The sequence below is a fragment of the Phoenix dactylifera genome, chromosome 18 (assembly GCF_051530095.1).
Source record: "Phoenix dactylifera cultivar Ajwa chromosome 18, Ajwa_hap1_PhDact_Kaust_v1.1, whole genome shotgun sequence".
NCBI classification, from domain to species: domain Eukaryota; kingdom Viridiplantae; phylum Streptophyta; class Magnoliopsida; order Arecales; family Arecaceae; genus Phoenix; species Phoenix dactylifera.
Window position 1 is genome coordinate 836,748 of NC_143207.1, and position 16,178 is coordinate 852,925.

Sequence of the window (16,178 nt, forward strand, 5' to 3'; positions counted from 1 at the left end):
GGGTCGGAATATGGATCCGAAATGACGTCTATGCGCGCTTTGTTGTTGGGTTTGGGCAAGCCCCGTGTTGTTGAGTCTCCTCTCCTCTCCTTAAAGTCCTGGCACTTGCCCTAAGTGCCGTTGCCCACCTCTTGATCCGAGATATTAGGATGATGACTAGAAATAGAGTGGTCTTCCAGATCAAGCATGTATTTAGAGAGACCAACGGGGCAGTCGACTGGGTGGCTGCCTATGCGGCTCACCACTCAGGGTACACTCTATGGTCAGAAGAGGAAGAGTTGCCACGGGCACTTCTTGAGCTTGTGTTTTTTAATTTTAGTGGGTATATTCGTACACGCACTGTGAACCAGACCCCCCCCCCCCCCCCCCAAAAAAAAAAAAGGGAATTATGTTTGCCAAAAGAACTTCAGAGAAACGTTTCCTAACTCAATTTGATTCTCTATTTTCTAATATAATGTACAGGTTCAAATTATTTCCAACCTCCTCTGCTGGTTTCACTTGCTTCTTAGAAACTTTTATGTCTGAAAAAACTACTCTCCCGCTTTCTCTTATTTGTACATTCCATCTCTCTTGTACATGCATCTTTCTTTTAATAAATTTGGTATGGGTCTCTTGAAGCTATGGGACCGGCTCAGGTTCTGGCCGTGCTTGATCCAAACTTGACATGAACAAGCTATGGGTCTCTAGAATTTAATGGCGGCATTACAGCAATCTAAAAGGTTTTGTGATTAACTTACTTTCGATTCAGATGGGACATATACTTATGAAAGCATCTGCCAGTATCAAAAACTGTAACTAAGATTATAATTAGATTATTCCATCTGTTGGCTCTCGGTATTGTAGGCTGTTGTTTCAATAAGTTATTAAAACTCCTGTGAAGAAAATAATTTTCATACTTCCCTGTTGGACCAACGTTAAGGCTTACATTTGCAGATAGTTAAACTTTTATAACCAAAAGGTTCAAACATTACATGTTGGATTCCCAAATTTACTTAAACTGTAACTAAGTTTATTTTCTTAGAAGGTGTTGATGGGTTAATTGTGTGGATGTAGCTGACCTCGGATAAGAAAAACAAATACTGGTTATCCAATGCATGTTAAAGAATAAAGCATCAAAATGGACCCACGCAAGAACTTGAAGGAAGTGAGTGAAAGGCTGGGGTGGCAACAAAGGGCACAAACCCTTGCCTAATGATGAGAATACTATGAAACAATATTGCGGCCCAAAGAAAAAATCATAGGGCAGGACAGGTAATGGAAAAGAAAAGCAAGTTTCAAGGAATGGGATATGTCCTCTTCTCTTGGAGTGAGGCCCCGGGTTTCATTCTTAGGTGGTGGCACATAACCACCCTATTTGTCAAAAAGAAAATGGAAGGCCGGACTATGGGTCAGATTGAAGATTTTAAAGGATCTAGTTATGAAATTGAAAGAAATCTGGGTGCAGACCATCCCTTGGTTCGGGATATAGGGATGATGTGCGGGGTTGGGGTGGCCGTCCAAGCCAAACATGTATTCCGAGAAACCAACGGGGCGGCCGATTGGGTGGCTGCCTTTGCGGCTCATCAATCAGGGTACACCCTTTAAGTGGGGGAGAGGGAGCTGCCACTGGCACTCCGTGAGTTAGTGTTTTTTGACTTTATTGGATGTATTCGTACACGTATTGTATGAAAACCAGTTTTCAGCAAAAAAAAAAAAAAAAAAACTTGGCTGCATCAAAGAAGAAGATAACCTTGAAAGCAGTCACTAGAAACTTGGAGGGCCCAAAGAGGGAAATGGAATCTTAATTTCAACTGGAATGAAAACAACAAGGACTAAAGTTAGATCCTATGTGATAAATAAAATAGCAACAAGCCTTTGTACGCAATGAAAATGATGATGCACCATCCTTTGTTTGCTCCAAAGCCAACGAATGATTCACGTAAGGTCTGTTACAGTCTTGATTAAACAGACAGATGTAGTAAGGCATTCTACAGTTTATTATAAATACTGTGAGAAAAACTGGTCTATTCGGAAGAGTGCCCTGACACCTCAACTAGGTGTCAAAACAAAGCAAATCTTAATTGTATCCAGTCATATTTTGAATTAGTCTAGAAGGAGATTAGTTTGGCACTTTATATTAAAAGAAATCTTAGAAGACCTCCAAGTTTTCCTAAACCAACCAAAGTTTGAAGATGTATGATGATCTGGTTGAAGCGACTAGGTAGGAGAAGAATTTCTGGGTACATAACGATGAAAATGGGCAAGAGTAGCAGCACTGTTTTGGCGAATGGAACTGTGATTTGGACTGTTAAATTGAGCCACACTCAGGCTTGGTCGTCTATTAGTTGATTAGACTTAACCCTATTATTTAATGGTTGGACCTGACTAGGGTATTCGGTTGAGGCGCCACACGCCTGCCGAAGAACCTAGGGCAAAATCATCACTAGAAGTTGCTTGGTGAAGCAATTGGTTAAGAACCTACCAATAGGTGCATATGGGTTAGCCGAGCCACACTCGGGCCTATATACGTTCTATTGGGTTCTAGTGCCCACTAAAGAATTAGGAGTAATTTTTCGAATTGGAGATAGAGGCTACCAATTTGTATAAAATAGTGGGAGTACCTTTAGACTATTGTCCAAGTCTAATTGAGTTTAGTCAATTCATATACTAATAGCCAATTTTTTTTATGCAGAAATGGCCACTAATTTGTCACTTCGCTCATTGTTGGACAATGACAAGTTGACTGGTCCAAATTTCAATAATTGGCATAAAAAACTGAAAATAGTGCTAGAGCATGAGAGGATCCTTTATGTGATAACGGATCAAGCACCTGAGCAGCCCGCTGCTAATGCATCAAGATCGGCCAGAGACACTTATCGGAAGTGGCTCAGTGACCGGATCACTGTTCGATGCATCATGTTGGCAGCAATGAGTGATGAGTTTGGTAGGCATTTTGAGAATACACAGTCGGAAGATATCATTCAAGTGTTGAATGAATCATTCGGCGTTCCTGACGACGTTGAGAGGCACAAAACTAGTTGTGCCATCTTCAGCGCCCAAATGAAAGATTGGACCTCGGTAACTGATCATGTACTGTACATGATTGAGTTGATCGAGCGTCTAAGATCTCTTGGCTTTCTCCTTCATGATCAATTGGGGAAAGATGCCATACTAAACTCATTGCCTGGATCATACCGTCCTTTTCTCACTCATTTTCGTATGACGAAACCTGTAGTGAATTATCACCAATTATTGGGGTTACTACAGACATTTGAGAATGATCACCAACTTCTTAAGAAGACGGTGAACTTAGTGGGAGGTTCATCCAGGGGTCGCCCCTTTAAGAAAGAAAAAAAGAAAAATAAAATCCAAAAGAAACAGGTGCACCATGCTCAGCCTAGTCAGAAAAAGAATAAAAAGGCTGATCAGAGCAAGGCGAAGTGCTTCTTCTGCAAGAAGCAAGGACATTGGAAGAGGAACTGTCCTTTTTATATTGCATCCCTCGATCCGAACCGGCCTAAAAAAAGTGGGCAATCAGTTGCCAATCAAGGTACTTATATGATAACACCTTGCAATTTTTCTATTTGTGATAATTCAACCTGGGTATTGGATACCGGTAGTCCTTTTAATATTTGCAATTCGTTGCAGAGGCTACAAGTCAGTGAGAGGTTTGAAGAAGGAGAAAGGTTCCTGAATGTTGGAGATGGAAGATCAGTTCCAGTTCCAGCTTTAGGAATTCTTAAACTTGAATTCAACTCTCATGTAAATGTCCTTAGTGATTGTCACTATTGTCCAAGTTTTTTATTGAATGTCATTTCTGTAGGCCTTTTGGCCAAAAAATGGTTATGAAATATCAATAAAAAAGGATTATTGCAATATCATTTGGAATGGTGCTGCTGTAATAAATGGAACTTTGAGTAATGGCATTTATATTTGGTCACAGCCTGTTCATGTAATATACAAGTCCAATAAGCGCCATAGAATAGATAATATCACGGATGTCTACCTTTGGCATCATAGGCTAGGACATATTAACAAGAACAGGATTAACAGGTTAAGTAAAGAGGGAATCCTCGATGTTAATGATTGTGAATCATTGACAACCTGTGAATCATGCCTTCTTGGTAAAATGACCAAATCATCTTTTACCGGAAAAGGTGAACGAGCCAGTGACTTATTGACCCTTGTACATTCTGATGTATGTGGGCCAATGAGCACAAATGCTAGAGGTGGGTATTCATATTTCATTACGTTTACAGACGACCTTTCTAGGTATGGTTATGTCTATTTAATGAGACATAAATCTGAATCATTTGAAATGTTCAAATTATATCGTAATGAAGTAGAAAAACAAACTGGAAAGAGCATTAAAACTCTTCGATCAGATCGAGAAGGTGATACCTCACCAGTGAGTTTTTGACATATCTAGGAAAAAAATGGAATTCTCTCTCAATGGACTCCTCCTGGTACACCACAGTATAACGGTGTATCAGAAAGGAGAAATCGAACTCTGTTAGACATGGTTCGATCCATGATGGGGTTTGCTGATCTACCCATATCCTTTTGGGGATATGCTCTTGAGTCAGCCTGAAGGGAAAATATCCCGCAAAATCCGATAAAATCGGATGCCAGGTCAGAAAATCAGTTTTAAAATTTTATCTATTTATTTATAACAGGTATAAATAAATAACATAACTATATTATGTTTACCATACCTCGATCCCGCAGCGGAAGATGGTCAAGGTACTCAGGAACAGAATCTGGTACAGGGCCAAGTGCTGGATCAGATACTGGATCAGATGCTAGATCTGGTACTGGATCGGAAACTGGATCTGGTGCCGGATCTGGTACTGATGGATCTGGTGCTATGCAAGGCCCAGATGTACGGACCCTCTACTTCACACGCACGCCAAGAAATGCAGGAAGGTAGGATGATGTCTGTATAGTGCAAAAACCCTTTTGCAAATAAGCCCCTGGAAGAAAAGAATTTCAAAAATTCTTTCTTCCTTTTTTTTTTTTCTTTTCTTTTCTTTTCCTCTTTCTTCCCGTTTCCTTTTTCCCTTTTTAAGGCTACTCAAAAGAACATGAATCTCCCCTCTCCCCACATCAAATTTCTCACTCAGAATGAAGAGAAAGCTAGCCTATTTATAGGCAAAGACAAGGCTGAACCAGGGAAGAGAAAACGGCAAAAGGGAAGAGTGAACGCCAAACGTTTCATGATTTTATTGAATTTTTTGAACCGTTTGATTTCAATTAAATCAGTCCTATGTTAAAGAGGTTTCAAAACCGAAGAGACACGTCTCTTCGGATCTTCAAATGGTAGCCGAAAGAGGGAAGATCAAGCGCCCTCCGATGTGCTCGGAAGAAGAAGGAAAAACGCGGTCCACGGGAGATGTTTTGCAGAGAAATCGGTCCATGGACCGAGGAAGAAACCAGAACAAACCGTGTCATTCAATTTGAGGGGCAAAAACGTAAATTTCCAGACTTGACTTAAATGGGTTAATTCAAATGGGCTGAATCAAATGGGCTTGGGTCCATTATTGGTTCTAAACCAAATTGAAGACCAATTTGAAAGATTTTGGATCCGGAAAAATTCCACATGAATCTGATTCATGTGAACTCCAATTAGTTCAATTTTCGGATCAATCCAAGTCACACTTGGACTAGAATAAATATGGAATAAATTCTAATAAAATCATCATGAAGCCCAATTACATTCATTTGAATCCAATTCAAAAACAAACTCAACAAATGAGTCCAAATCAATTTCAATTACATTAATTGAAACTTGATTAAGCCAGAATACAGACATAATTAAATACACATCCATGAAATTCAGTATGTACCTCATATTCAGTGCTAGCTGAACATAGACAAAATCAAATCTCAAATGATCCACAATTTAATTCTCAATTAAATTGGATCAAGTCCTTCCTACTTAACTTGACTTATGTGCGTGACTCCGATAGGTTCGAACACTAAGCCGGTAGTACATGGACTACTCCATACACTAATCGAGGTGACCATCTAGCAATGATACCCGACGTCCGGATAGGTCGAATATGCAAAGCAACATTCAAGAACCTAGACGTATGGTTGTTGCATAATTCATCCCTATGACCTTCGATGCTCAAGATGACCTCAGAGTGGACTGTCGACCTCTGGGTCCGGTCATCCATAGTGTATTTCAAATAATCAAATCAAGTGACCTATCACTTGGTTTACCCTGGCCAAGGTTTTACTGAATTGAAATACAGTGAGACATCAACTCCTAAAATCTGGAGCGGTCAATCCCATCTTGACTCATACACAGACTTCGCGAGTACTTGACTGCACCCAGCATCCTTCCGATCCCTGAATTAGAAATTCAGGTCATCCAGTGCTTAAGTACAGTGAGTTGCTTGCAAGTCACCGTGACAGTCTCAGGTCTAAGGGGTACTTATGCCCATACGTTTTACGAGCTAACTCCCGACAGTGGAGTGCTACGCAGGTGAGTCACTATTCAGTGACGATGTATTCCTACATCTCACCTGTATGCCATACAGTGTCTCCACATTCCTTGGTTTAAGAGGACAACCAACTAAATGGCACACAACGACCTATACTTGACATAGCTATCGTCCAATTGATAGCTCGTCATTTGGTCGCGAACTGGTTTAAGGACTAAATGATAAAACCTCTTTTATCCACTAAATTAGTCCTAAGGACTTCATCACAATACACAGGAGTTCAATTTGAAGATGCAACACTTGTGATGAATAGAAAATTGCCAGAATAAATTTTTATTCATTTTAATAAAACATATACATAATTCAATTTCTTACAATTAAAAAATTGGCTTTGGGACACAATTTCCAACAACTCCCACTTGAACTAAAGCCAATTTGTACAGTATCTAATACCCATCTTCGATTTGTGATAATCGAACTCCTTTACAGAAAGGGCTTTAGTGAATGGGTCAGCTAGGTTCTCCTTTCCATCGATCTTTTGAAGATTGACGTCACCTCGTTCCACGATCTCTCGTACAAGGTGGTAGCGACGCAGAATGTGCTTGGTTCTATGGTGGGACTTTGGCTCCTTTGCTTGTGCAATGGCTCCAGTATTGTCACAATACAAAAGAACTGGACCATTGATTGAGGGAGCAACACCAAGTTGATTTACAAACTTCTTGATCCAAACAGCTTCCTTTGCCGCATCTGATGCAGCAACATACTCTGCTTCGCATACGGAATCGGCTACTGAATGCTGCTTGGAACTTTTCCAGCAGACTGCTCCTCCATTCAGGGTAAACACAAATCCTGACATACTCTTACTGTCATCATGGTCTGACTGAAAACTAGAGTCTGTAAATCCCATAAGTTTTAAGTCAGATTCTCCATAGATTAACCATTGGTCCTTAGTATTTCTTAAATACTTAAGGATGGTTTTCACCACCTTCCAATGGTTCTCACCCGGATCAGACTGATACCTACTTGCTACTGCTAGTGAGTAAGCAACATCCGGTCTTGTACATGTCATGGCGTACATAATAGAACCTACTGCAGAAGCATATGGGATTCTACTCATACGCTCTCTCTCTTCGGAAGTTGTCGGACAATCTTTCTTAGAGAGAGAAATTCCTTGGCCTATCGGAAGATAGCCCTTCTTGGAATTCTCCATGTTGAACCGCTTCAACATAGTGTTGATGTACGTGGATTGGGATAATCCAAGCAACCTCTTAGACCTATCTCTATAGATTTTCATCCCTAGGATGTAGGATGCTTCTCCCAGATCCTTCATGGAGAATTGTGATGACAGCCAGAGTTTCACATTTTGTAATGCAGGAATGTCATTCCCAATTAAGAGAATGTCATCCACATATAAGACAAGGAATATGATCACTGAACCGTTAACCCACTTGTAAACACAAGGTTCTTCTTCGTTCTTAACGAAGCCATACGTTTTGATAGTTTTATCGAAACGTATGTTCCAACTTCGAGAAGCTTGCTTAAGTCCATAAATGGACTTTTGTAGCTTGCATACTTTGGACTCGTCTGTGGATATGAAACCCTCAGGTTGTATCATATACACCTCTTCTTCTAGCTCTCCATTTAGAAAAGCTGTTTTCACATCCATTTGCCAGATTTCATAATCCATATATGCTGCTATAGCTAGCATGATCCGAATAGATTTTAGCATTGCCACAGGGGAAAAAGTCTCGTCATAATCGATACCATAACGTTGACGATACCCCTTGGCAACCAGACGGGCTTTATAGGTCTCCACCTTTCCGTCTGCGCCTCTCTTTCTTTTGAAGATCCATTTGCACCCTATGGGTTTTATCCCTTTGGGTGGATCAACTAGTGTCCATACACTATTGATTTCCATGGACTCCATTTCGGATTTCATGGCATTAAGCCACAACTCGGAGTCAGACCTCTGCATAGCATCCATATAGGTGATCGGATCCTCATTGTTCTCATCGAGCTCAATAGGATCCGTGTCATGGACCAAGAAACCGTAGTATCTATCCACTTGACGCGGCACTCTACCGGATCGCCTTAATGGTGCTTCTACATTGGGCTCCGGGTTTGATCTAATCAAAACCGATTCTGTGGGTTCAGTAGATTGTGTTAAATCTTCCACCTGCTGAACTTCACTAAGTTCAACCTTAGAGGCAACAATTCCTTCACCAAGGAATTCCTTTTCCAAAAATGTTGCCTTAAGTCCTACGAACACCTTTTGTTCATTAGGAAGGTAAAAGTAATAACCCCTAGTTTGCTTGGGGTACCCTACAAAATAACACTTATCGGACCTAGGACCAAGTTTGTCAGTTTGAGAACGTTTAACATAAGCCGGACATCCCCAAACCCTAAGGTATGAAAGTGTCGGCTTACGCCCAGTCCATATCTCATATGGAGTCTTCTCAACAGACTTACTTGGAACCTTATTTAGTATTATACACGCAGACTCTAAAGCATAACCCCAAAAAAATAGAGGCAGACTAGTAAACCCCATCATGGATCGAACCATGTCTAACAAAGTTCGATTCCTCCTTTCGGATACACCATTATGCTGAGGTGTTCCTGGAGGGGTCCATTGTGAGAGAATCCCATTCTCCTCTAGATAAGTCAAGAAATCACCGGAAAGGTATTCTCCTCCTCGGTCTGACCGAAGGATCTTAATACTCTTTCCAGTCTGTTTTTCTACTTCATTACGAAATCGTTTGAACATTTCAAATGATTCCGACTTATGCTTCATCAGATAGACATACCCATACCTGGATAGGTCATCTGTGAAGGTTATGAAGTAGGCATAATCACCTTTGGCACTTACGTTCATAGGTCCACATACATCAGTATGTATGAGGTCAAGAACATCGCTGGCTCGTTCACCCTTTCCAGAAAAAGGTGACTTGGTCATTTTACCCAGAAGACAGGATTCACAAGTTGGCAATGATTCACAATCATTGATTTCTAAAATACCCTGTTGGGCTAACCTGTTTATCCTGTTTTTATTTATGTGACCTAACCGGCAATGCCATAAATAGGCTTCATTGACATTATCTAACTTAGGGCGTTTATTAGAGGTGTACATTACATTCACAGGCAGTGATAGAGTATAAATGCCATATTTCAATTGTCCACGAAAAATTTTAATACCATTCAAAATGATATCACAAAAATTTTCTTTTATTGATAAACAATAACCATTTTTGGCCAAAAGGCCTACAGAGATGACATTCATTAAAAATGTTGGACAATAATGACAATCATCTAATATGACTACTCTAGATTCAAAAACAAGCTGAATGACTCCTAAAGCTAGGACTGGAACTGATCTTCCATCTCCAACGTTCAGGAATCTCTCGTCATTCTTGAATCTTCTACTAACTTGAAGTCCCTGCAACGAATTACAAATATTAATTGGACTTCCGGTATCCAATACCCAAGTGGTAGAATCATAAATTGAAAAATTACAAGGTGTTATCATATAATTACCTTGTGTAGCAACTGTTTGCTGCTTTTTCTTCTTAGGCCTGTTTGGATCAAGGGACGCTATGTAAGCCGGACAGTTCCGCTTCCAATGACCCATCTTCTTACAGAAGAAGCACTCTGCATTGCTCTTATCGGCTTTACGCTTCTTAGTCTGGCTGGGCTTAGAGACCCCAGCACGAGCTTTCTGCACCTTCTTCTTCTTTCCTTTCTTAAAGGAAGAAAGTCCTGCAGAAGTCCCACCTACCACATTCACCGACTCCTTTTTGAGTTGGTGATCCTTCTCATAGGTCTGCAGTAATCCTAGCAAACCATGATAGGATACTTCAGGTTTAGTCATTCTATAATGACTAAGGAAGGTCAGGTAGGACTTAGGAAGTGAATTCAAAATGGCATCCTTGCCCAATTGCTCATGCAAAGGAAAGCCAAGTTTACTTAGGCGATCAATTTGTTCGACCATGTACAATACATGATCGGTGACCGATGCCCCTTCCCTCATGCGGGCATTGAATATAGCGCAGGAGGTCTTATGTCGTTCAACATCATCAGGTGTACCGAAAGACTCCTTCAACATTTGAAGGATTTCCACTGGCTGCGCTTCCTCGAATTTACGACTAAACTCGTCATTCATCGAGGCCCTCATGATGCAACGCACTGTAGTGCGATCGTTGAGCCACTTCTGATAAGCGTCTCTGATTGCACGTGGTGCATTGGCTGCAGGTTCCTCAGGTGCAGGATCCGATATCACATACAGGATCCGCTCATGCTCCAATACTATTTTCATCTTTCGATACCAGCTATCGAAGTTAGGTCCATTAAGCTTATCATTGTCTAATAGTGTTCGGAGGGACAATGAGTTAGCCATATCTGAAAAATAAAGGAAAAACCCAACTAATCAGTATATGATTTATTTAATCCTAAAGACTTGGACTTTAGTCTAAAGTTTTCTCCCACTATTTTAATCGAATTAATAGCCTCTACCTTTAATTCGAGGAATTACTTTAATTCCTTAGCGGGTACTAGAATCCACATGGACTGTATACAGGCCCGAGGAAAGCTCGGCCAACCCATATGCATCTAAGGGTAGGTACATTACCAATTATTTCTCTAAATAATTTCTAGTATTTTATTTTGCCCCAGGTGGTAATCAGTAGGCGGAGGCCTCCACTGAAAATCCTGGTCAGATCCAACCATTAATGAACTAACTCGATGACACTTCCTAATGTATGATCAGGCCCGAGGAAAGCTCGGCCAACCTAATCACAATCAGATAGCTCAAAGAGCTATCATATAATGAAGGATAATTCCAATATTCAGATGAACACCAGACGGAAGCGTCCTGCATGTCCAACTGAAATACTGGACCAATTATCATCCATTTTAATGGGAGGCTATGACCTAGTTATCTATATAACTATATCATTTTAAGGACCTAATAATTTAGAGGATTTTAGAGAGACCGATAATTCTATATCCTCCCACTGACTGCACTGAGTCATATAGAGGACATAGAATTTCATTGGTCTATGGACATCTAAATCAGTCATACTGATTTCCTTATTGACATGGGTGAGTACCAAGTCTCAAGATATCTAAATCAAAGCTTGAACGACCACATTGGCCAGGTAAGAGAGATCACGGGAGGGTTCCGCCATTAACCGTCTTTCCTAGACACCAACAGAGTTGGCCAGGAAAGAGGTAGCCCCAATTAAAAACCATGATCAAATGCCGACTTACCTTAGACACCAATTGGTTTATCAAGTTGATTTAGGTTATCCTTGGGAACTCGGGCTCGACCACTAAGCCACAATCAGATCCAATTGAAATGTTTGGATATGATAAACTACAACTATTGAGTTTGATCATTTTATAAACCTTGATTTAGTCTAGTTCAACTATTGATTAGATTAAATCATGTTTCTTAAGTTAGTCCATTTCAATTTGATTTCATGATTAGGTCTAACCTAGTCAACTAATCTGATTGTGCTAACCCATCCCCAAATCCCATGTTCAAATTTAAATTTTAATTCAAATTTCAAATTTTGAATTTTAAATCTTTATTTGAAATTCAAATTTTAAATTTTAAATTCAACATTTAATTCTTTATTAAATGTATTATGATCATGGATTCAAGGTGTCAATTTATTCCAAATATAAACAATTTATATTTAAACTTTGTGGTCATAATAAATTTAAAACTGAAAATTCATAAACATCAATTATGCATAATTTCACAAAAATAAACTATTTATTTTATGATACAAATTAATCTCAATTTTGTGCTAGGACAACCTTTTCACTATAAGGGGTTAACCTTATAGCAGGACAACCTTATAATTCAGCACAAGATTGATATTTTATCAATAAATCTAGATCTAATCTAAATTTAAAAATTAAATCATGCATAATTCTAGATATTATAGGCCAATTCCATCGGCCAACCTGGCTCTGATGCCAGTTGAAGGGAAAATATCCCGCAAAATCCGATAAAATCGGATGCCAGGTCAGAAAATCAGTTTTAAAATTTTATCTATTTATTTATAACAGGTATAAATAAATAACATAACTATATTATGTTTACCATACCTCGATCCCGCAGCGGAAGATGGTCAAGGTACTCAGGAACAGAATCTGGTACAGGGCCAAGTGCTGGATCAGATACTGGATCAGATGCTAGATCTGGTACTGGATCGGAAACTGGATCTGGATCTGGATCTGGTGCCGGATCTGGTACTGATGGATCTGGTGCTATGCAAGGCCCAGATGTACGGACCCTCTACTTCACACGCACGCCAAGAAATGCAGGAAGGTAGGATGATGTCTGTATAGTGCAAAAACCCTTTTGCAAATAAGCCCCTGGAAAAAAAGAATTTCAAAAATTCTTTCTTCCTTTTTTTTTTCTTTTCTTTTCTTTTCCTCTTTCTTCCCGTTTCCTTTTTTCCTTTTTAAGGCTACTCAAAAGAACATGAATCTCCCCTCTCCCCACATCAAATTTCTCACTCAGAATGAAGAGAAAGCTAGCCTATTTATAGGCAAAGACAAGGCTGAACCAGGGAAGAGAAAACGGCAAAAGGGAAGAGTGAACGCCAAACGTTTCATGATTTTATTGAATTTTTTGAACCGTTTGATTTCAATTAAATCAGTCCTATGTTAAAGAGGTTTCAAAACCGAAGAGACACGTCTCTTCGGATCTTCAAATGGTAGCCGAAAGAGGGAAGATCAAGCGCCCTCCGATGTGCTCGGAAGAAGAAGGAAAAACGCGGTCCACGGGAGATGTTTTGCAGAGAAATCGGTCCATGGACCGAGGAAGAAACCAGAACAAACCGTGTCATTCAATTTGAGGGGCAAAAACGTAAATTTCCAGACTTGACTTAAATGGGTTAATTCAAATGGGCTGAATCAAATGGGCTTGGGTCCATTATTGGTTCTAAACCAAATTGAAGACCAATTTGAAAGATTTTGGATCCGGAAAAATTCCACATGAATCTGATTCATGTGAACTCCAATTAGTTCAATTTTCGGATCAATCCAAGTCACACTTGGACTAGAATAAATATGGAATAAATTCTAATAAAATCATCATGAAGCCCAATTACATTCATTTGAATCCAATTCAAAAACAAACTCAACAAATGAGTCCAAATCAATTTCAATTACATTAATTGAAACTTGATTAAGCCAGAATACAGACATAATTAAATACACATCCATAAAATTCAGTATGTACCTCATATTCAGTGCTAGCTGAACATAGACAAAATCAAATCTCAAATGATCCACAATTTAATTCTCAATTAAATTGGATCAAGTCCTTCCTACTTAACTTGACTTATGTGCGTGACTCCGATAGGTTCGAACACTAAGCCGGTAGTACATGGACTACTCCATACACTAATCGAGGTGACCATCTAGCAATGATATCCGACGTCCGGATAGGTCGAATATGCAAAGCAACATTCAAGAACCTAGACGTATGGTTGTTGCATAATTCATCCCTATGACCTTCGATGCTCAAGATGACCTCAGAGTGGACTGTCGACCTCTGGGTCCGGTCATCCATAGTGTATTTCAAATAATCAAATCAAGTGACCTATCACTTGGTTTACCCTGGCCAAGATTTTACTGAATTGAAATACAGTGAGACATCAACTCCTAAAATCTGGAGCGGTCAATCCCATCTTGACTCATACACAGACTTCGCGAGTACTTGACTGCATCCAGCATCCTTCCGATCCCTGAATTAGAAATTCAGGTCATCCAGTGCTTAAGTACAGTGAGTTACTTGCAAGTCACCGTGACAGTCTCAGGTCTAAGGGGTACTTATGCCCATACGTTTTACGAGCTAACTCCCGACAGTGGAGTGCTACGCAGGTGAGTCACTATTCAGTGACGATGTATTCCTACATCTCACCTGTATGCCATACAGTGTCTCCACATTCCTTGGTTTAAGAGGACAACCAACTAAATGGCACACAACGACCTATACTTGACATAGCTATCGTCCAATTGACAGCTCGTCATTTGGTCGCGAACTGGTTTAAGGACTAAATGATAAAACCTCTTTTATCCACTAAATTAGTCCTAAGGACTTCATCACAATACACAGGAGTTCAATTTGAAGATGCAACACTTGTGATGAATAGAAAATTGCCAGAATAAATTTTTATTCATTTTAATAAAACATATACATAATTCAATTTCTTACAATTAAAAAATTGGCTTTGGGACACAATTCCCAACACAGCCTGCTACATTCTAAATAAGGTTCCAAGTAAGTCTGTAAATAAAACACCACAGGAGATGTGGACTGGACGTAAGCCGATGCTCTCTCACCTTAGGGTTTGGGGGTGTCCAGCGTACGTCAAATGTTTGAAGACAGACAAACTTGAACCCAAGTCTGACAAATGTTTCTTTGTTGGTTATCCTAAAGAAACTAAAGGATATTACTTCTACTTTGCTAAAGAAAAAAGTTGTTCGTAAGCAATAGAGCTGTTTTTCTAAAGAAAGAATTCCTTAGTGAAGGAACTAAAAGCCTTAATGTTGAGCTTAGGGAAGTTCAACATGTAGAAGATCTGATACCATCCACTGAACCAGTTGAGTCAGATTTGATTAGATCAGATCCAGAACCCATCTTAGATGCACCATTAAGGCGATCAGGTAGAGTACCACGTCAATCGGACAGATACTATGGTTTCTTGGTCCGGGACGGGGATCCTATCGAACTTGATGAAAATGATGAGGATCCGATCACATATATGGATGCAATGCAGAGGTATGACTTTGATAAATGGCTTGGAGCCATGCAATCCGAAATGAAATCCATGAAGGTCAATGATGTATGGACATTAGTTGACCCACCCGAAGGAATTAAACCCATAGGGTGTAAGTGGATATTCAAAAGGAAACGGGGTGCAGACGGAAAGGTAGAGACCTATAAAGCCCGTCTGGTTGCCAAGGGATATCGTCAATGTTATGGTATTGACTATGACGATACATTTTCTCCTATGGCAATGCTCAAGTCCATTCAGATTGTGCTTGCGATAGCAGCACATTTAGACTATGAAATCTGGCAAATGGATGTAAAGACCGCATTTCTAAATGGAGATTTAGAAGAGGAGGTATATATGATACAACCTGAAGGTTTTACATCTACAGATGAGTCTAAGGTGTGCAAGCTACAAAGGTCCATTTATGGATTAAAGCAAGCTTCACGGAGTTGGAATATACGTTTTGATAAGGTAATCAAAACATATGGCTTCATTAAGAATGAAGAGGAACCTTGCATTTATAAATGGGCAAATGGTTCAGTTATTATATTTCTTATTTTGTATGTGGATGACATTCTTTTAATCGGGAATGACATTTCTGCATTACAAGGAATAAAGATATGGCTATCATCTCAATTTGCCATGAAGGATTTGGGAGAAGCATCTTACATCCTAGGGATGAAGATCTATAGAGATAGATCTAAAAGATTGCTTGGATTATCCCAAGCCACATACATTGATACTATACTGAAAAGGTTCAGTATGATTAATTCCAAGAAAGGCTATCTTCCAATGGGCCATGGAATTAACCTCTCTAAAAGGGATTGTCCGACAACCTCTCAAAAAAAAAGAAAGTATGGATAGAATTTCATATGCTTCGGTAGTGGGATCTATAATGTATGCCATGACATGTACTAGACTAGACGTGGCATACTCACTAGGAGTAGTGAGCAGATAC